The following is a 24121-nucleotide window of genomic DNA, read 5'->3' as shown; positions in this document are numbered from 1 at the left end:
TTTGACAGAGTTATTATGCGGAAAGGTCGAGTACTTGACTATCTGTGTAAATGCAAACTTCATGTGTAATTTGCTCTTGTTAAGTTTGCAAATTACAGCATTGGTGAGACAATCAGTCAAACATGGCGATCTAGCTCCCTATCAAGCCTCATGCCTCAAGTTGCATGGAAGGCTTTCTCTAAATAAATGAATGAATTCATACTGTACAATACACAATAATATGTAGGTCCCTGTTCAGCTCTCTCTCAGCTTGGCCAAAAGCTTTGAAGACCTCTGATCTAAATGAATTGCATGCAATTGCCAGTCACTTCTTGTCACCTGACAGAGAAGAAGAGTGTAATACGTGTAGAGTTCACAGAGGGTGAGGGTTAGATCCCCCTCCCCAGTGAACAGTTGCTGTAACCAAACAGCAAGGGCATGAAGGACATGATCATATTGTATGTCGGTATCCTCCTAGCTGTAAATCTTAATAAAAAACTCATTATCATGTCCATATCCATAATCCTCCTACTGTTGTTCACATAACACATGAAAGCAGATGCCAGCAAACCACTTGACAATGATTGAACATTACTGTGCAGCTATCAGGAGAGCAGTCCTCAAAGCTTCACTCTGCCAAACATCTGCATGCACTCATGTGTAAACAACAATGAGACATGAATGCACTTTCCAGCACACAACATTTGGCATTCATCAAACAAACTTGGTATATAGAACAAACTCCAAGCTGTTACACAATTCCCAGAGGACTTGCTCATTTGCACATAGCAAATGAGCCATTTTTCTTTAATTCCCTCGGTCTAGTTAACTAGACGGAAACAAAAATTAACCATACTACCTCAAATCATCCCGGAATCACATCTCCTGAGACTCTGAGAGTACACCGTGAGCACAATGGATGTTACATGTTCTTTTTGTGTTATTTTGTACAAAATCAAGCATTTCTATCTGTCTGTCTATCTGTCTGTCTGTCTAATGCTTTGATCTGAACGAGGGACAGCGAATACATTTTCTGGCAGCGGCACGTGCCAGACGCCGGTGCCGGGAAGTGTATTCGCTCCTTCGCACACGGGCATTGACCATTAACGCTTGAAGACTGTGAGGAAGGCTGTTTTTCAAGTAATTTAAGCTGTATTAGCATTTTTGTGTGAACACCGGAGATTCAGAGTTCGGGCTTTGGCATCTGTTGTCACGGTTACCTCTGTTGCTATTTACATCCCTGCAGGCTATGGGATCTCTAGCCACTGGCTGCACTTGGCTTGCACACGCACACACACACACACACACACACGCGCACACGCGCACGCACACGCACGCACGCACGCACGCACGCACGCACGCACGCACGCACGCACGCACGCACGCACACACACACACACAGCGTATGTCTGCCAGGCCTGAGAAAATTAAGTAATTAATTCAACAATAAATCAGAGAATTAACCAAAACCAAAATAGCATCCATATATTTACAGGAAGTCTCTTAAAGCTGCGTAGCAAACTTTAGAGAAATGCAGAGTCCTCTGAGGACAGACTCTGAGTGAGTCTGGAGCTGATCTTGCAAACGTTTTGTGCAGGCATCCTCTATAGGCAAGGAAGACACTCCACCCATAGAGTTATATTTAAAGACTCCACCTCACATTTTTCAAATCTCCATTATGGTGGCGCTATTCCAGCCCACTTTACATTGTGGGCTATAATTCCTCAAAATGACTTTGGATTATAACACACCTCCCCATATAGGCTACATTACAGCCATTTATGACTTATTTTTTGCCAATAGCATTTTCTGCACTCCTCCAGATTTGATCCAAAACTCAGAAATTGCACTCACACATTATCTCTGGAGTGATAAACATTTTTCATATTCCATTATGATTGCCTATGATTGACTTCCAAGGTTAGTGGAAGGGGTCTATTAACAAAAAACGTGCCCGAAATTGTGTAATTATGATATTTATTGCATAATGAGGCCTCTAAACAAAGCAAGGTATACTGTACACAGGGGACACCAAATGCTATGTCTTCCACTGTTTGTTGGAGAACATGATTTCTTTGAGTTACACATGATCTCTGGAGTCAATATTTGTTGAAAACAGGGTTTTGATACTTCATACTGTCGGCTTCCAAATTTAGTGGGAGGAGCCTACTGTATTCCTTACACAAACATTTATCCACCTGTTTCCGCGGGAGTTTACTGGAGATTATTTGGACCACACTTCCGGTTTAACAGCAGACATACAAGCTCACGTCGCGTCGCAGATGCAGCCCGTTTTGAGCTTGTAAATCACACTCGGCTGCGGCGCCGGAAGCTCGGTACAACGTCTGAGCAATGCACTATGGGACGTTGGAAACCCGTGGATATATCCTGAACGCAGCATTCAATCACTCAAATTGGAGTCACATGTTGAGGGCGTTAATCCAAAAGCCCCCTTTTGTCTGCCCATAGGGCGTGCCACAAATGCAAAGAAGTTGAACCGTAGGTTGTAAACATGCTATTTCCCTCAGTTCCTGGCAGCTTCAACCCACAGTTTACACGGCCATGGTCATGGATATAGGCAACATAGCCTGGCAGAGATATAAACTCCACGGAGCACCCTAGTTTGTAAAATGATATCATACTGTAACAGTGGTGTAATCTATTTACTCATACTTTTAAATTTAGGGCATTATTATAGTAGGCCAAGGTGTCAGTCAGTAGAATTGTAAGGTGTTAAGCTGGTTGCACACTGCACTGCGTTTTTTCGTTGCGTTTTAGAAATCCGGAGGCCAGGGGGAGAGAGAGGAAAGAGAGAGAGAGAGAGCAAGGGACTCAGTGGCGACAGATGCGAAAATCGAAAAAAAAATCAACCCTGGTCCGAAAATAAATACGAAACGGGCGGCAGTGTGCAAACGTGATTGACATATTGTGAGGTAGATTTTTTTATTTTCATGCTATTTTCACGTGTGAAAAGACCTTTACCGTATACTGTTTTGTCTTTATTATACCCAATTCCGAGCTTTCAGTCAGAGCAAGTCAGTAAAATAATAACCCAATTAATAACCCAATTCCGAGCTTTCAGTCAGAGCAAGTCAGTAAAATAATATTTGCTATATACAATTACAGTAGTAGTATGTACACTATGTATCTGTACTTTATTTTATTTAAATTAATAAAGACTTCTGTTGTACCTTGAAAAAACAATTAGCCTATTTGGTCATCATGGCCTCTATAGGATTAGAAATACTTCTTGTCTTGGTATCGCTCTCACCCGGTCTCAGTCTCGATCCCCCTCTGGTCTCAGTCTTGATCCCCTTTGGTCTCTGCCCTGCCTTGCACTCCCTTGGTCCTGACTTGTTATTGCTTTAGGTGGTCTTGAATGCAGCATTACCAGAAATCCAAGAACCCCTGCCACTCATAAGCTAAGGGGGAAAAGGCAGACAGGGTTTCTTTTTCCTGCAATTCTTTTATCAGCACAAAGTCAAAAGAAATGTGCATGCATTCATGAGTATGCAACAGACGTGAGTATGTACTGAGGGTAGATGGACATGTCCTTGTGCTTTCGGTAACTGGCTTGTAATTGGTGGGTAGTATAGAGCCACTAAATTGTTCCTTGGAATCTTATTACAGACCTGTCAGTCAAAAATGAGAGCGTCGTCACAACTTGAAAATAAGAAAGTTTTAATGTGTTTTTCCACTGGAAAATGGATGTAAACAGAAGACCAGATATTGTGGTAATACATTGGCCCAGCTTGTTGGTTGAGTGAAAATAATTATTTTGTCTGATGCAATCAAACAGAGAAATATGTCAAATTCTAAAAATGTCTGTCCTCGGCTGCACATCTTCTTTAAGGCAAAGGTTTGAATAAAAAAAAAGTCCACTTAGTATTCATGGTTTTCTTTTTCTTTCTTGTAGCTGATTCAGGGATAAACTATGTTTGGCTTTGTATCCACTTTAATAAGGTGGTGGTGCAAGCGCAAATAAGGCCACCGCCTTTCTCTTTATTCATTTAAGATAAACCTTTATTGATCCCGGAGGGACATTTTGGTATCATAGATAGCAGCAACAGCAGCGAGAATGAAACACAGCACGGGTACAGACAGATATGGCCCAACTTTGGGCCATATCTTCAGTCCAGTTGGGCCACAGATATGGCCCGACTTTTAAGGGCCATATCTTGCACGCCACCTATTAAAATACTAACATTTACAAAAAAGTTTAGGCTTAAGGGGTAAGGGCCCTAAGAGTCAAAACCAAATCAAAATAATCAAAAATAAATGAAATACTGAGCTGCTGGAAGTTTGGCAATGTTCATGCAAGAGAGTCAAAAGTCTATAAGGACAGTTACAGACTGTTATTTGAATTCCTCTTCTGCTTGACGAATAGCTCTGGACACTGAATAATACCATATTTCAAAATCCATCAGATTGCAACCCTATACTATCCTACTTTAAAATCCTATAAAATTGAGAAAACTGTCTGTTTGTCTGCAAGGTGTTTTCCTTCAACAGATTGGCCAAGTCTGCATGTAGTTTGGGCTTCGGGCTATGAGATAATAGGCGTGGACGGTCGCATAGCCTGGACGGATGGCCATGCTGTGGTTTTATTGGTTAGTTTAAGGTCATCATTGCCAATTGGCAGACAGGCTGTGGGATCTCTGGAATCAAGGCTATGTCAATCTCTCGAGACAGAGTCAATGATGGCTGACAGACCGAGTGGGCGTCGCACTTTCTTTGATGATGGGTTCCCAGATTGAGGCTATGTAAATACGTGCTTAGGTAAATAAGGACATGAACGTCACTTTCTTGGTCCAGCAATTCCAGCTGGCAGGTTTGCTGCACTGGGCGGCAATAAACTGGAGCCAGACGGAATGGAATGCATTGAAGTCAATGAGAGCTGGGTGGACAAGCGTATGAATAAACACTAGGTCATCATTGAATGACTGCGTCCTTCGTAAAATAATCTGTTCAGTAAAATAAAAGACGACATATGACACGTTGTTTTCTGATGTCTTGTTTGTCTGTGTGCACACAGTGCACACTATATATCATTGTATTGAGGTATCTAAAGGGCACAGTATGTTTCTGACTGACTGGGCAGTATGAGCTAAATATGGGTTTGTCATCGCCAGACTGTCAAATAGTGACAACCTGTCAACCAATTCTTGGAATGACAGCCCATACTGCCCAGTCAGAAACTTACTCTGTACTCTAGATACTGTTCCTCAATACAATTATATTGAATGCATATAAAAACTAACATCAATAGCAGCATTGTTTTACTTGACTTGCAAGTCAAGACAATCTATGGCATGGCATAGAACGTGTGCGTAGCTTACCCTCTTCACATAACCTTACATAACCTTTCAGGAAATAAACCTAAAAAGTGAATGGCAATTATGTCATGCTTCGTTGCCTCAATATACGCTGGCGGGGACAGTTATATAATAACTTGTGATTATTGTCTTGGTTGGCAATGAGGAGAAATTAATTTTCTCAATTAATTTTACAAATTTGAAAGGTTATCAGCACACAGGGGTGTGAGTGGGTGGACGTGCGCGGCCATCTCAAAGCGTTGTTTCTCTTAATTGTTTGCATGTTCCACTCTCCCACTATGGGGTTGTTGTGGGCTCAGTGCTATTTTAGATGTGGAATCAACTTGAGAACAACATTGTCCGCCTTAATTACTACATGTTGAGAGGCAATTAATTCGAAGAGCGCAAACAACTCTTTTCCTGGTACATACAGAAAAAAAAATATCTTTGGGTGAATGACTACAATTAAGTTCAAGGCTGCAATATAAATATGATCATTACAAATCCAGCTCGATATTCCCTTGTAAAGGATGTTGTCTGTCAACAGGCATGAGATGACTCATCGGTGAGAAGGGAATGCATTAGAGATATCTAATCTCACAGACTCACACCTCCCACCAAGTGCACTTTAGTTCAAAAAGACAAGGCTCACCTAATGAAGAATACATTATCACATGTGCACGCACATGCACGCACCCAGTACACACACACACACACACACACACACACAAGGGCAATTCAATACATAAGTAATGAAAAGTCATTCAAATACCTAAAACTAATACACACAAGCTAAAAAAGAAATGTGTTGTGGACTTTCATTGAAAGTGTATAAAAAGTCATCAGAGTTGGCACAATTAAGCCTTAGATTCTGTGGATGCTTGTTTCAACTCCAGTATGTGTGGCTGTGGCATACTAACTAACCGCTGCATCATTTGCTGCAATCTGTAACTTTTTTTTTTACCTCACTAGGATTCAAACCTGGGTCTCACAGGAGACCAAACACCTTCTGTACCATTGACAGAATTCACACTTTTTCCAGTTGGTAGTTTCAACTCTGGGAACAGTAGACCGCACGCACACACACGCGCGCACACATGCGCACACACGCACGCACGCACGCACGCACGCACGCACGCACGCACGCACGCACGCACGCACGCACACACACACACACACACACACACACACACACACACACACACACACACACACACACACACACACACACACACACACACACACACACACACACAGAGAGAGTAGGCAGCTATAACGCACCACTGAGATGGTATTTAAGAAATTTCAAGGTTGGTTTTTAATTATTGGTCTGGGCATGAGTCTGAAATCAAAGGAGCAGGCTACCTCTAAAACAAACGCTTCTTTAGACGCTCTATTGGCCACCACAATAGCTGGTGCATTGGCAGAAACGTGGAAAGAATGCCTTATAGTACTGCAGAGATGAAACATGTGTTCCAAGGTGGAACATGGAACACATGGTTTGACACACACAGGAATGCTTGCACACTCTCACTGAGGGCGGGAAATGGTTTGATGTGTCTTTGCTGTGAGATCCAATATTGTCATGCCATGCTATGTCCTTTGCAAGCTATAACAGCCATTCAATATGTGTGATGACATTGTTTCAGGGACCTGTGGTGTGATGGAAACAATGCGCGCCCAGAGTAGGCTGGTGGAAAACCAGAAAGGTTTAGTCTGGTGGGAAGGATTTGTTGTCGTCTGGCTTTTACTGTGAATGTGGCAATGTCCTCATTGAGGCCAGTGGTCTTGGGGAAAGAGAGAAATTGCTCAGCAGAGGCAAGACGATGCAGAGGGAAGTTTTCCCTGGAATCCAATCCATTGTAGGGATGGGACAAAATGAACATTTCATATCACGATTATTGTGACCAAAGAAATCGCGATTTACGATATTATCGCGATAATCAAAATCCATTATTCCGGGGCGGAACATTTGCCAAAAAATAGCAGATCTACACGCTCACAACGCGTCGCAACGTGATGCGTTGTGAGCTTGTAGATCTCTTCCAGCTTGTAGATCTTGTAGATCTGCTATTTTTTGTCATAGAGATTTGGTAGAGAGTGGAAAAAAGACTGTATTAAGTACCGGTACATATTAGGCCTATTATAAGTACCTTTTACCAATTATAGAGGGTTTAAGTGGTACCGGATATGCAGCTCAGCAAATAAAAGGTGAATTGATCCCAGTGCGTGACGGAGGAGGATATCACGATAAATTAGATCTCCACGATAACGATTATCGTGAGTGTTTTTTATCACGATAAACGATAATATCGCTTATCGTCCCATCCCTAGTCCATTGTTGTTGATGTTGTTCTGCAGCTGTTAGCAAATTACTGTGTCTGCTACCAGGGCTGGACGATATGACTTCAAATCACTTCTGATAGTCAAACCTTTAATTACGATTGATTAACAATTATTTTAAAAAACAAATTGTTAAAATAGCAGATCTACAAGCTGAGCTTGTAGAGGGCCTATTATCGCTATTTTATCCAAAAATACAAATATTCACGTAAAGTACAGACACGTTTACTTAAGTACGGTATTCAAGTAAATGTAGCTCTATTACGTTACTGTCAGGGACGTGCTGGCTATTGGGAAAAGCGGGACAACTCCCGAACGGCCGGTTCATTCCTGGCCGGTCCAGGCCGGCCATTAGGAAAAAAATTAAAATAAAATGTCAGCCTTCGTTCCATTTTGGGGGCTGGGCGGCCAACAAAGTAAATCGTCACTGTCGGGCAGAAACCTCGTATCTTCAAGTTTCAAATGTGTACATTTTTTCGCAAAGCAAAGCCCTGCTTCATCATACAAGACCGTTGCACAAAAGTAGTGAAAACAGCAGATCTACAAGCACACAACGCCTCACGGTGCGAGGCGTTATGTGCTTGTAGATCGGCTGTTTTCACAACTTTAAATCATTTTTAAAATGATGAATACAAAACAAACGGTTTCGGACTTACAAGGTTTCCACCCGACAAAAACGAAATATAACTCATGTAATTGGCCCACTGGCTTGTCACTTGTCATGATCTGAAATGGCAAATCTTTGAGTAGCAGCAGCTCTATAGCGTGCAATGAGGGCCTCTCCAACTCTTTTTCCCCGGCTGAATCAGGGTTACTGTCCCTGGTTAACGTCCACCACTGTATCCTTGTCATCATTATTCATCAGATTCACAAGGTAGGTAAATCCACATGCTGGCATAAATCAATGCCATGTTTGGCATCCCCAGCCTTCTCACCCACTGTGGATGAAAAATAATGTCATGAGTGCTGTGTGTGTGTTTAGTCAGAGACACTTTCACACTAAGCACACCGTTCTCCTTCTTTTCATTTAGCAGTTTGTGTTGGATGTGGATGTTGGAGAACAGATGTACAATAGACGGTGCCAGCTGTCTGATAGCTTCCAACTTCATATAGTCAGAGGCAGTGGGCATCTGTCAATCAAGTCCAACCTGAATGTGAAGTCAGACAACATGATATCATACTGTAACTGCTCCTTCCATTCTCCTGCTATACTGGTAAGACACCTCAGGGCGACATGCAGCCTCGAGGTCGTGCCATGTCTTGGCCATCTGGCCAGTGCTCCATATTTGGGCATAAAAGGGATTCTGGGGAATACCCATATATGGACTTTTATATTATGGTGATGGTAGTCGGATCCACTTCAGGCCGGGAACACATTTTAGTGTATGGGAGGGGCTTACAGTACATGTACAGTATGTAGCAACATATTTGTTTTTGTAGGCTAATTTCTGATCTAAGCCTAACTAATAGGTTAGGCCTAAATGGGTTAAGAGAGAGAATAAAATAAAATAAAAGTCCATATATCATTCTGTCGATTACTTTTTCAATTCAACAAATAATTGAGAAGTGTGGTTTTTAATATTTTCATCTTAATTTTTGTATAAATCAACAGCAAACTGTTTTAATATGTACTAAATTGATTCGTCTAATTAACCACTTAAGCCCTATTCCATACTTTGTCGTACAGCAGTGTCATACAAACATACTTAAAATAGCCGGTCTGAAAGTTCACAATGCGTCGCATTTGCTGCTAGGCCTTGTATGTTTAAAAAGATGAAAATGGAATACAATAAATGATTATCTTATTCAAATTGATTGATTCAGTTGTTTAGTTTGATTAACTGTTACATCCATAGTGCCAACCATTCCCTCCACGCTCCTCTCATACAGAGCATCACATTTTATGACATTGAACTTCAGGCTTGACCATTCCAAAAATGAATCTGTCCTCGTGAACATGTTCTTAACTACACTCTCTTCTCCAGAGGCTAGCTGGACTTCATCTGTAGAGCCCTGTATTGGGCAGGGGAGCATACCGGTACAAACATGTTGATTTTAACCACACGCACACGCGCGCGCACGCACACGCGCAAGCACACACGCATTATGCACACATACAAGTCAAGGCCAGGCAATTATAGGCAAGTTTATTTGTATAGCACACAGATGCAATTCAATAAATAAGTCATGAAAATGCTTTCAAATACCAAAAAGTATAATTTCAAAGCATAAAATAAACTAATAAACATTAGGTAAAAAGAAGAAAGGTGTATTTATCATTTTCAAAAATATGTGCGGTGGAGAACATTTAAAAGCAATCAGACTTGGCACAAGCCTCAGATCCTGTGATGTTTATTCTATCTACAGTGGGCCAATGTGTGTCACACACACGTACACACACACGTACACACACACACACACACACACACACACACACACACACACACACACACACACACACACACACACGCACACACACACGCGTGCACACACACGCGCACACACACGCGCACACACACACACTCGCACACACACACACACACACACACACACACACACACACACACACACACACACACACACACACGCACACGCGCACACACACACACGCACGCACACGCGCACACACAGAAGGTTTTCATAGAAAAGCTATTTTCATTTATTCCATTTTCTTTCTATTTTGTATTTTGTAGAAACTGATTTGGGTGGTCTAAAAAAACTTTTCTACTAAACAAACTGTAGGGATGGTAAGCTATTTTACGGTATCTAAGAAAATACCAGTGTGCAGACGGTATACTTTTCTATATTTCTTGATGTTAACTGCACATTTTCTACTTTCTTTGTGCTTAAAAGCATCAGCCATAATGCTTAAAGTGTAACTGCAAACTGATAGATTATTTCACATATTATGTTTTCAAATTAATTTCATAAGATTTATCAGACATATTTTGAAATGAAATGAAAGTGATTGACACATTGTGAACTGAGTAATATATGAAGTTAGGCTTTTAAAGCGTATCGTTATTCATTCATTTACATTTTATGCGCATATTAAACTTAAATGCAGAATACTGAACAGAAGTTCTAGAACTAAGGCTCAACCCCAGCGTGTGCAGCCAGCTGGATCCTGGACTTTCTGTCAGAACCATGACAGGTGGCTGAGGATGGGATCTAAAACCTCTACCACCCCCTGACCCTCAGCACGTACCGGTAGGACTGCGTGGCGAAGAACCTGACAAAATCGTCAACGCCAACAAGACCAAAGAGCTGGCCCGGACGGTTGGCATAACCGTCTGGGCATCCTAGGCTGCTAATGCAGCCTGACAGCGTGTCCCGGGTTCGACTCCCGGTCCCGACGACCTTTGCTGTGCGACACTCCCCATCTCTCTCTCCCCAGTTCCTGTCAGTCTACTATCTCTTTCAATGGAAAAGCCCCCAGAATATTTTTAAAAAGACCAAAGAGCTGATGGTGGACTCAGGGGCGTCACAAGGGGTAGGAAAGTATGGGACTGAGTTACTGGGGCCCAAGGTGGAGGGGCCCTAATAACTTCATCTATTGAAAAATAGAAGATATACAAGCTCACAGCGCGGCACCGAGTGCCGCGCTGCGAGCTTGTAGATCTGCTATTTTTGAAAAGTTGTGAAAATGTGTGAAAATCTTTGAATATGTATTTTTTAAGCGAACATTTCTAACTCAAATTTTGCTTCTGGGGGTCCCTGGAGCTAAATATTTTGAGATGGGGGTCCGTGGCCAAATACATATCATCTTGGGGGTCCTTGACATAGGTTTCTTGCACACATTTTCATGATTTTTCAAAAATAGCAGATCTACAAGCTCGCAGCACGGCACTCGGTGCCGCGCTGTGAGCTTGTATATCTGCTATTTTTCAATAGCTAACATTCATGGGGGGCCCGCAGTGAATCCTTGTACTCAGGGCCCAGAATTTGGTGTGACGCCCCTGGTGGACTATAGGAGGCCAGACAGAGAACACACCCCCACCCATACAGAAGGCGCGGCAGTGGAGAGAGGGTCAACGAGTTCAAATTCCTGGCAGTGCACGTCACTGACAAACTCACCTGGGAAGTACACATTGAACAGGTGGTGAAGAAGGCACAACAATGCCTCTACTTTCTCCGGTGATTGAAGAGGTTCGGCATGGGCCCCAACTAAGGTCCTGCAGGCCTTCTACGTATAGCCACGAAGCCGCTAGCTGGCAGCAGGCTGCCAGAAGAGCTTCCCCCCACCGGAAAAATAGACAGATGAACGAGCTGTAGCCAAAGCCAAGGACATTGGCACAGGCAGTTACAGCTTCCACATGCTCACAATAATGTCTACATTAGATGTTGTTGATATCATGGGAGTAAGTGGCACAGGTCAATTTACAGCTGATGCATGCCTCTGCATGCTCATAATGTTTACATATCTCGTAATAATAAACACCATGTGAACCTTGAACAACCTTAATAAGGGGTATCTTTATGTTCAGCCCAGCAATCTATTTGCAAATCACTTGTCAAGCAGCCACTACTGTACCACTTTTTATAATGCAAACTCTTCCATTGTAATCATTTGCGCAACACACTACGACATCAAATCCATCATGTTGCTTAGAAGTATTCAGAAGACATTTATAGAATCGGGTCAAAATATTCAAAGACTTGCACAAATGTTCATGATTTTTCAAAAATAGCAGATCTACAAGCTCGCAGCGCGGCACTCGGTGCCACGCTGTGAGCTTGTATATCTGCTATTTTTTTATAGTTAAAGCATAAATAATGGTTAAAGTAATAATGAGTAATAACGCGTCTTAAAGGAGTAGTTCACCCCCAAAATGACTTTTTTTCTATTGATTAGTCACGCCATGGAGACTTGAGTTCAATAATATTTTTCGTTTTTTGTCACATTCCTAAGACAAAAATGTGATAACAATAAATTTACCCCCATTCGTTCCGGATGGGGGTACATTTACTCCAATCAAATTTTTGTCTTAGGAATGTGACAAAAAACAAAAAATATTATTGAACTGCACTCTCCATGGCATGAGTAATCAATAGAAAAAAGTCATTTTGGGGGTGAACTACTCCTTTAATGGGTTAAATGAACAGCACAGATTTTGTGTGTGCAGAAGCAGCTGAAAGGTGAAGACAGATTGGGAGGGCCTGGGCTGACCTGAGGAGCTCTGTCAGATACTCAACCAAGTGAAGAACAGAGCTCTGCTGGGGTTTCTGGGTCACAGGGACCGTGTGAGCGCGCTCCCCGCTCCTTCATCTGAACTCAATGATTTATTACTCAGCCAAAGTCAAGAGCAGCACGGAGAGGAGAAAAAGAAGGGCAGCAGATTGAGAAAGAAAAGACAGCCAAAAATCTTTATTCTTTTCTTTTCGAGGAATTCTTATGGTTCGGTCCGCTTTGTTCCAGAATGAATCACAAAGCTCTGTTTGGGAGAGCGCCCGGATCACGACCGATGTAATGCAAGATATAAGTTCAAATCCACATTTAGAAAATGGTTCCTGTGATTATATAGAACTCCTGAGGCAGAATATGAACTCGCAACAATCTGCTGTACTGGGCTGGTCAGTGGTCACGTCCTAAAAGCTTGCTCTAGACGAGTGCCAATTATAAGAGCATTTAAACAAATACTCCCGGGGTCGTAAACCCTGCTTGCACCAACATAACTTGTCCTACGATTGTACATTTCTGCCTAGGCTATTGACCTTTTACGTAGCCTAATTTTGACCTTCCCAGCTCGTACTGTGCGTGTGCCTAGTGGCGGGCCTGCAGGGAACCCTTCCTACTCAATACGGCTGGACTACACCAAAAAATGTGCACATACACGCGTACTGTCCGTGAAGACGCTCGCGTATGTGTAAACGCTCCAGGCTACACCAAGGAGGGAGTATATGTGAGGAAGACCAGATAGCCTGTGTACAAAACGCATATACGCGTGCTTAAAAAATAGAACCGATCCTATTTTTAGGGAATGCGTATCCTTGGTTCGCGCTATCCGTACGCCTGTTGTAGCCGGCTGAATTGATAGACATTGGATCTATCCAAAACGCGCATACGCGCGCACGCCCCGCATACGCACTGACGCGCGCAAAACGTAGCCCGGCCGTTATTCCCACCAAGTTGCAGGATCATCCGTCCATCCATTCTGAGGTTGTTTTTGCAGGGCAATTCCTCTGCATTCTGCACTAAAGTGAAGTAATAGTGAAGGAGTTAATTGCAAGGATTAAATTGCATAGCCTGTGATCTTAGAAGAACAGATGAGGCCGGGGGAAGCAGCAATATAAGACCAAGAACAGTCTGTGAAAAGGTGTGTGTGTGTGTGTGTGTGTGTGTGTGTGTGTGTGTGTTTATGTGTGCGTGCGTGCGTGCGTGCGTGCGTGTGCGCATGCGTGGCGCAAGTGTGTGAGAGTGAGTGAATTTGATTTATGACCTCCCGACAGGTTGACAGGCCATGATTGAATTATAACTGGGGCTTAGGGTTACGCCTTCTCCCCGCCAACATCGCAGCTATGACAATGAACTCACACCCTACCCCTCGCCCACACCCCCTTTTATAAGCCTGCCTTTGCCGCTACAGTGGGTGTATGCTTCAGCTTAAATTCTCTCCACTATGTGATGCGCTGGATATTATCCAATAAAAAAAAATGCATACACAACTGGTTTTCAGCACACTGTCTGTAACCAAGTCCCTTTGAAAGTTTGAATGACGTTTGGTAGAGATTGATTTGAGGGAATTCAGTAGTACAGTAGAGACATTCATACAATCCATGTCTAGAGTTTGGCTGGCCTGGTGGTAAAATGTACAGTATCATTATATTTGTATTATGTAATGATAATAATGTAATAATATTCTATACTGTATATCAGGGGTCTTCAACGTTTTCAGGCCGAGGACCCCTTAGTCGAGATAGAGAGAGATGAATCAGGGACCCCCACAACCCAGAGATACCATATAGTTTCATCGTTTGACGGCGCAATCATCAGTGTATTTTGGATTTATGTCAATTTGTGTTTTCAGATATTTAACCACTTGAACCGTCAATACTTAATAAGCTTGACCTTTCACTCTGTACAGTCTGCTTTTTTCCCCCTCTACACCAAACCTCTTTGCTGAAAATAGCCGATCTACAAGCTCACAACGCCTCGCAGCGCGAGGCGTTGTGAGCTTGTAGATCTGCTATTTTTGGCTAAAGTTCTCAGAATATGGACCCTAGGGTTCAAGTGGTTAATATAAAAAAAAGGTTTCTATCACACAAAGATTTTGAGTGATAGAAACCCAAGTAGTAACTCTGAGGACCCCCTAGGGGTCCCGGACCCCCTGTTGAAGTCCCTTGATGTGTATTATATTCAGTGGAATCCATAGTGGAGAAAAGCTAAGCTACAGTAACACACGCAGTACACTCACTATGGGCGGCAAGCCAGACAAGGGGCTGTGGTCGAGGGGCAGTACAGTGTGCAAGCCAATCGTCACAGCCGCAATGGGGGGCCTGTGGTCTGTGGAAGTGAGAGGAATTAAGGGGAGGGGTAGTCGCGGGTTATCCCCCACTGTCATAATTCAATCATAGCTGGTCAACCTGTCAGGGGGTTATAAATCACTCCCACTCACAAAATGTCAATCACATACACATGAACAGGATACGTGCATTTTATCTACTACTGAGGAGTATTTTGTTGTTGTCGGGTGAAAACCTCATATCTCCAAGTTTCAAATTTGTACGTTCTTTCGCAAAGTAAAGCCCTGCTTCATCACACAAGGCTGTTGCACAAAAGTAGTGAAAACAGCAGATCTACAAGGACACAACACCTCGCAGTGCGAGGCGTTGTGTGCTTGTAGATCGGCTGTTTTCACTAGTTTAAATCATTTTAAAAATGGATAAATACAAAACGAATGGTTTTGGACAACGACGATTTGTTCATGCCACTAGCAGTGTTACTGTTTTATTATTCTAAGAGTGGTGGTGGAAAGCTCCAGCTCACGGAGGAGCAGGGGGGTCTGGAGGTAATTTTTGAGGCCAGGCACGGTGGATTCAAGTCAACGATTCACTGGTTCCTTCCTGCATGGTTCCTCGTATCATCCTGGGTGAAGGAGTGACAGCGGTATGAAAATAATTGATGGCCTTTGTGTGTGTGTGTGTGTGTGTGTGTGTGTGTGTGTGTGTGTGTGTGTGTGTGTGTGTGTGTGACTCAGTGGTGGAAAATATACTCACATTCTTTATTTAAGTAAAAGTATGACAGTTGGAAATACTCCAGTGAAGTAAAAGTACCTAAAAACTGTACTTAAGTACCGTACTTAAGTAAATGTACTTAGTTACTTTACACCACTGGTGTGAGTTACTGCAAACAGTTTTTTCCCTCTTTTTTTGGAGCTGTGAACACCACAGCTCCATTAGTACAACGGTGTATAGCCAGAGCTATGTTTCATTAGTACTACGGTGTATGGCCGGAGTTATGTTTCATTAGTAATATGGTGCGTGGCCAGAGTTATGTTTCTTTAGTACAACGGTGCGTGACCGGATTATAAAAACAGGAAGAGATTGAGAAGGTATAGCAGCCTAGACACACGCACATGCGCGCGCACGCACACACACACACACACACACACACACACACACACACACACACACACACACACACACACACACACACACACACACACACACACACACACACACACACACACACACACACACACACACAGGATATAGCTGGCGCTGCTGAAATTCACTGCTCCACTTCAAACCGATGGTTTGATTTTTTTTTTTTTACAAATAAAGATATGGATGTGAAGAGGAAGAAAAACAAGGCTATTTGCATCAAGAAGTGTCAGCATATGTATAAAAACAAAGGAAATCTGGATCCCAGCCCTTCAAAGATGCCAACCACTCTGAAAACCAAACCAACCAACTCCAAATCAGACCAGAATATCCATGTCCAAGTGGGCTGCAGAGGTGGAAACAAACAACACCTTCTGTGTTTTTCCGGTTCAAATCTGCTGCTGAGGCAATCAAATGAAGTTATGAAAAAAGAACCGGGAACAGGAAATATTAATGCCACCTTCTAGTTATGCACACATAGCCGTGGCTTGCTTAGGGACACTTCAACACATAGACGGGGGCCAGGAGGCGGATCAGCGACCTTCTGATTACCAGACAGCCTCTAAGCCCACAGCAGTAGGAAAAAGTTCAAATGCAATAACGCATTTAAAGCTAGGCGTGGAAGTGTCTGCTCCCGGGGTTGGCAGGAGGAGCCATTGTGTGGGAAGTGTTGTGAACATGCCCAGAAAAAGAAGACACCTCCAGAGCTGAACTTGTTAATTAAGTTCAAACCATGAAATTATGTTTATGTGATAGTGCTACGAATGCGCAATAGACTTTGGGCCCTGTCGTCCGCATATTCATTGCGCACAAGGCACTGGCATTACCCCTAAACAACATGGTACAGCTGCCTTAGCTGCTAAACGTTATGCCTTAGTTATTTGCAGCTGGAGGTGTGCTGTTGCGCTGTCCATCAAAAACTGCAATTGTGCACACAGGGCTAAGGGAAAGCGCATAGCAGGTCCTCAGACCTCCCGATATGGCTTAGAAGCTGGGTTAGAAACTATAGGCCTACACACCTGACCAGCCCAGGTGCAGAGGGCCAGGTCTGATGTTAAGTCATCCTGTATTTTTATTGTTACCTACCTTTACCCTTATCTTCAGCTTTGTTTCATCCGTACTACAGTGATGCCATGTCAACAGAATTTCCCTTGGAATCAATCTAGTTAATCCACATATCTTTACACACCATCGTTTACTTTGTCTCTACTTCATCTATATGTGTATCTTTGACTCCATCCTTTCCTGCTGCAATATGTGTATCCCAGAGGAAAGCAGAATCCATGATTGAGCCCTCATCTATTGCTCTTTTGTTTCTCAAGCCACAAATGAGATCAAGGTGATACAAAAAGGAGATCTCAGGTATTGCTCCTGTTTCTCCTCTATTTCTGGGGAGCAACATGCCTCAGATGGAAGCTCTGATGAGCTATACAGGAGAGCTCAATAATGTCTCAAATATTGCTCAATTCATCTGGATTGTTGCGTCTCAAACTTAGCTCCAAGTGATATAAAAATAGCTTTCAATATAATCTCATTTAAAGCTCAATTAAGGCTTTTTGTTACATCTCAGGTCTGTCTCAGAATGACCACTGTTGAGCTGTAAAAGAGCTCTCAAGATTATCTCATTTAAGTCACATTAAAGACTCAGATTGGCCAGTATATAGCTATAAACGATGCAGTCTTCAATCATTCTCATTTGATCATGCATTTGTGTTTAATGCTCATTTTAATTCACTTGCTTTATTTATAGCATATTCAGAAAATGTCTTAAGTATATATCATTCTAGCTAGTACAAGCTCTCGAATGATACCAACAATTAGATAAATTATGTCTCAATTTTATCACATACAGAACCAATCTCATGCCAATTTAAGAATGTTAAAAGCAATGTATCAGATAGTTTATTAAGATAAAGTATAGAACTTACAGAAACGTTATCTAATGAAAACTAAGGGTCTGCATCAATAGAATGCTAATTTGGGGGATAACCATTATAAGTTAGTTACATTTTAAGATATTATTACTACTACATGAGTTTCAACAATTTATGCAGCATGACTAAAACTTCAACTTTGCCCTACATTTGTCACATGCCTTTTATAGCGCCACCAGCAGGCCGACTTACGTAATACATATTTTCTTATATTACTCCTTCAAATTTCACACAAATCGCTAGTCATGTGATCAAGACTGATCAGTTAGATCTTTCTTAGTCTTATCCCGTCACGTAAAAATGCTTTAGTCGATTTCTAACCCTTCTAAAAGAGCTAGCTCGGGTTCTAGGGGACGCACAGACACATGGCAAAAAGATTCTTGATCAGCTCGCTGAGACGAACGCGTTGATGTATGACCCCTAGAGGGCTAACCCTAATTCTAACTTTAGGGGCCGTTCTCTCGGCACAGGAGTGTCGTATAGAGGAGTTACACACACACACACACACACACACACACACACACACATACACATGTTCGTCTCTGCGAGCTGAACACGCCAGTATAAGGTTCATCCCACACAGACACTCCTGTGAGGAGATAGCTTTCTCTGGCCTGGCATTCAATGTGCTCTAACGTTTATAGACTCTATGACCCTTAGTCAAATTGGAGATCCCAGGGAAGAAAGGTCGTAGGAGGATAACCAAGACATCCACACGTTCGTCTCGGAGAGCTCTACAACATATCTCGGAACCAAGGTCTGATGTCGCATCGTCTTTGACTTATAACGCGAAATAGCTGACCCTAGGGTTAGCTATTTCGTGTTATAAGTCCGAAACCATCATGTGTCAAGGGCGCATCTTTTAGTATGTTGAATAGCTCACCGAGACGAACACGTGGAGGTGTGTTTTATTTCTGTGCGACATTCCTAGGATTAAACTAGGGTTAGCCTCCTTTGAATTACTATAAAATCACGATAGGATATTAGGGTTACTGAATGTCGACCTGAGGCTTAAAATGACATGCAGACATGAGAAAAAAATATATCGGAGCACCTACCAACTCGTAATACCCAAAACACACCAGGAAGTGGCAGTTTTGAGACACTTCCTGTTTGCGCATTGGAATAAAACCTGCATATTCTGACTCAGCGCATGTGATTTAGGGGGGGTAGCCAGAATCCTGGAGCAGAACAATACCAGTAAGACTCCCTAACCAGGAGATAAGCACATGTATGATCGGCTACTTTTGACTTTTTGGCAGTGGCGCCAGGGGGTCCCTGGGGGTCCCTGGAGCTCCAGGGGTCTCTGGAGGGGTGGAGCTTGTGGATTGGCAGGCAAGGAGTGTGTGTGCAAAGTTTGGCATGGATAGGGGCAACGGTTGTGGAGAAGGGCAAAAGTGTGGTGTGCCGTGATGTGGACGGACGGACGGACAGACGGACAGACGGACAGGCAGACAGACTGCCAGTGAAGGTTTTGATAGTAACTGCGACCTAACGGTCGCAAAAATGGCCTCTCAAAAATGTTACCAATGCCATTGTAAGCTTGTAGATCTGCTCTTTTCAAAGATTCTGCATAATGAGTACTTTCTACTTTTGCACTTTAAATACATTTTCATACCAACAGTTTTGTACTTTAAGTAAATTTAGAATGATTTGTTACAGAGTATTTCTACATGCAGTATTGACAAAAATAGTATTTTTTCCAATGATGTATAGGCCTAACACTTTATAGTATGTTTATTATAATTATAATAGTTATAACTGAGATACCTTGTAGGGTAGGGAAGGGGGCTACAACATATATTGTATATTTATGTATAAAATTGTGTAAAATCACATTGTGCATTCAATACTGCTATAATAATAATGCTATTAAAATATATATTTTTTCTTTTTTTTCTTTCTTAAAATAAATTATATATTTATATATATCCTATATATTTCCCCCCCCCTTTTTTAGGGGACCCCCTGCAGTATCCCCGCGGACCCCCTAGGGGTCGCGGACCCCCTGTTGAAGACCCCTGATCTGATCTGATCAGATCTAATCTTTAGATAAGTGTACAGTAGTTCATGAAAAACAATGCATTATTGCTTCAGCAGCAGTCAGTCAAAGGGTTAATTGCCCAAACAACAACTGGGAAGGATGAGAACAGTGACATCACATATTGCTTTGATCTAGCAGGAAACAGAGCTCTGTAGGAGGCGGGGCATATCCTTATTATTATACTTTCTCAGAGGAAACATTTGCTGCTCATTTGCTGCTCATCTATTGCTCCTCAAGACAGAGAGGAGCTATTGGAACGACTTGGAACTGGTTTGAACCAGTCTGGGCTGGCTGCCATTTTGAACCTCAGTCAGTCAGTGCTGAAGAGAAGAACAACCAGGAGTTATATGCTCTCATGGACTTTATCCTTTTTAGGTAGGTGAAACAACATAGCCACTGGATAAAGTAACCTACATGTACTGTATGTTACTTAAGAATGTTGTCTGCAGTGTTTTTGTACAAAGTGTGTATTTTTCTGAAAGGTTCATCCAACCAGTACAACTAAGCTAATGCTAACGCTAGCTAATGCTAACACTAGCTGATGCTAACGTTTTTACAGTAGACTACATCCTAATGGAACTGAATGTTCAAAATGTGTAAGATAAGCTTCCCTTTTGATAGAAGTGGACGTTTTTTTATTTTGTATTAACAGAAGGTGCTTTGCTGTGTATTTGTGCACAGCTTGCAGCCTGTTGTGTGGTATTGTGGCTAACAGAGCCAAAGTTAGCTAGCAGCTGTTCAATACTGTGTGTGTGTGTGTGTGTGTGTGTGTGTGTGTGTGTGTGTGTGTGTGTGTGTGTGTGTGTGTGTGTGTGTGTGTGGTATTTGTGGCTAATGTTAGCTAGCAATGGTAGTAGAGTATACAAATGGAACCAAATTAACCCTAACAGGTCCATCTGGTTCCATTTGTACAGTTCTAGGGGAGTTATGGATGATGGGGGATCATGGCCATATGCATACTAAAAACAGGGGGTCCTTTAAATAAAAAAACAGTTTGAGGACCAGTTCTTAACTAGAAATACTGTTCATACAAAACAGTGTGGGCTCATATGGGCACAAATATATACCCTGTGCCCTTAGCCTCATTGGCTAAGGGCCCTGCCTTTGTACTGTTGGTATTTTTTATTTATTTTATATTTTTGAGGAGAATATCCTTGGTCTATCCTATGAAGTTTTGGTATAATATACTGGTCTCAAGCCCACTTGTTGTTATTTATATCCTGTGGCACTTGTTGGTGGTGATGTCACCAAGAACACTGCTTCTCATAATTAATGTAATCAGTGATCCTGTTGACTGTTAACCACTTAAGCCCCCCAAATAATCATATTTGAACTGGGGACCCCCCAAAATAGTCATATTTGAACTGGGGACCCTCCACCCTGACAAGCACTTGGAATGCAGTGAGCTTGTAGATCTGTTATTTTCACAATTGTTGCCTCTTATATCATTTGACAATTTGGGCAACGTTTGACCAGTTTTTATATAATTTGTTTACTTTTAATGTTATAACGGTCTTTTCTTTCCTTTGTTCCCCTGTTCTTTTGAGGTATTAGAAATGTGGTTCTCAACCTTTGGGTCGGGACCCCCAGGGGCGTCCCTAAATTATTTTGGGGGGTCCCCTGATGATTGGCTAATCATTGTTTTCTCAACAGTAAACAAACCAACAAACTTTAAGTGTATAGAGGGTATTTGCACATTTCTAAAGTGACAATTTAAGGACTTTTTAATACCTCTAAAATGACAGACTAAACATTGGGCCAAATGATCAAATATTAGACTCAGAGATTGTGAAAATAGAAGATCTACATGCTCACAAAGCCTCGCAATGCGAGGCGTTGTGAGCATGTAGATCTGCTAGACTTTCACAATAGAACAGTGTTATACAAAATGTACTGTCCCAACTCTTAGTGCTCGTCAGGGTGGGGGGTCCCCAGTTAAAATATGATTATTTTTGGGGTTGCGGCCTGAAAAGTTTGAGAACAACTGCAGTACGTGACAGCAGAGTTAGTACCAGACGCTAAATAAGTAGGCTACTGGCAGCAGTGCGCAAAAGCACTTCATGTTGTTTGATCCGGCACGCAATATTTATTAATAATATCTCTTTTACATTACTCTTAACACAAATGATCCCCTCTTGCTAATCACATGTTATTATAATCACTCCTGTTATGTCAACATGCTAGATTCAGTGAGGCTCACTGAAACTAGCCTTTCTCAGCTCCAGTGCAGACAATGGGGACTGATGACACCACCATTTTGCAGCCGTGTCCTGCCCAAAGGAACAGAGCTGACCTGACTCATCTCGCTCAGGTAAGATTTGCAGATGACTGTTTGAAATGGAGATCAAGATGGTGATTCTGATAAAGGGGGCAGCAGGGGGGTAAATGGCAAAGTACAATTGCGGAGAAGTATGGGGGGCATGGTTTACATTTGTGCTACTGTAAATATATTTGGCCACCAAATCCCTGTCCCCCCCTTTTCCCCCCTCCCACTTAGATGATTGAAAACATTCTGATGGCCAAACCTGGAGGAGAGAGGATCATTACAGAGTGTCAGAATCCCCTGTCAAAACCCAGTGTTGTGAGGCCATCGCACTGATGAACCATACAACTGATGAAGCAATCGTCGAGGAGAAGATGAAACACACCTTCACCCATCGCCAAGCAATGGTTCATGACCCAGTGAAGTCCTCTGAAATATTCACCACCTTTCCAAGATTTCTTGACATTGCGGGAATGGTATGTATTGCCTTAAAGTCGAACTGAAATGAAAAATGACTTTAAACAGATCACAGCCCTGGTCATAAGGTGAACCTATTAAAAATGTATGCCATGTTGTCGTCTGTATTCCATCTTGTCTGCAGATGGAGCAGAATTTCAGTCTGATGTTTGGTGATGACATCGCTGCATCGCTGCCCCTTTTCCAAGTTCCTGGAAAAGGGGCCTACTCGCTACAGGCAGAAAGTCCTTGAACAAAGCCATGGCCTCACCCAGACAGGCGACCTTGAAGATCTGCTTCATAAAGCTGAATCCCAACAGGACAACTGGAAAATGGTATGCTGGAATTAAATGACTAATACTAATGGAAGAGGGAATTGGTTTCGAAACCAAAATGAAGAGATTTTAGTAAAAATGTCTGGTTTTTTTTCTCTCCCTTGTATTTTCAGGATGGGACAGTGAGATGTCCTCCATCTTGCCTTATCCACCTCATGCCACCCTCACCTCAAGGCCGCAACAAGAGACCAGGGAAGCTCTCAGCCCGACAAGCCATTGACCACCTTGCGAAGTTCATCTAGGTAAGGTTATAGTTCAATTAAAGTTTAAGATGGCTCACTGTTCTGTCCCTAATAGTCACCCTTAAAACTATACTTTTGTGAAATCATGCGATAACCATGCTCATCTGTAATCAGCGACTGCCCTGTGATAATTGTCTGCTTTCGCCCCCCACAGATCTATCCCCATCAGCCTGAGATACACCGATATGAATATGTTTATTTATTTTACATTTAGCAGAATAAAGATAAGGCAGAATGTTGTTGGTTGCATTTTGTGGCAAGAAGTGATTCTGGTGGCTATCTCATAAAGTTGGGGCTCTAAACTGCAAACATATTAATTGTAATAACATGACTAATGAAGTTCTCTTGTCACAGACTGGGACCAGTGTCGAGGGGCATCTGGACAGCATCACGAGAGTCGTCAACCCTATCTACTGGCTGTGGGGACCCAGAGGTGTACCATACACAAATACTTCATTGTGATTGACAAACGTGCAATCCCGTGTAAGTCACCAGACTCCCTTGCCTCTTTCGACACGCTTTTTAAAAATCATTTCGTCTTCGCTACCTCGTACAACCGGGATCTGGCTAATGTCTACCACTTCTTGCAAAGTGCTGTTTACCAGA

This window comes from Nannobrachium achirus, assembly GCF_963921795.1.
Source record: "Nannobrachium achirus genome assembly, chromosome: 3".
NCBI lineage: Eukaryota > Metazoa > Chordata > Actinopteri > Myctophiformes > Myctophidae > Nannobrachium > Nannobrachium achirus.
This window is presented reverse-complemented; position numbering follows the sequence as displayed.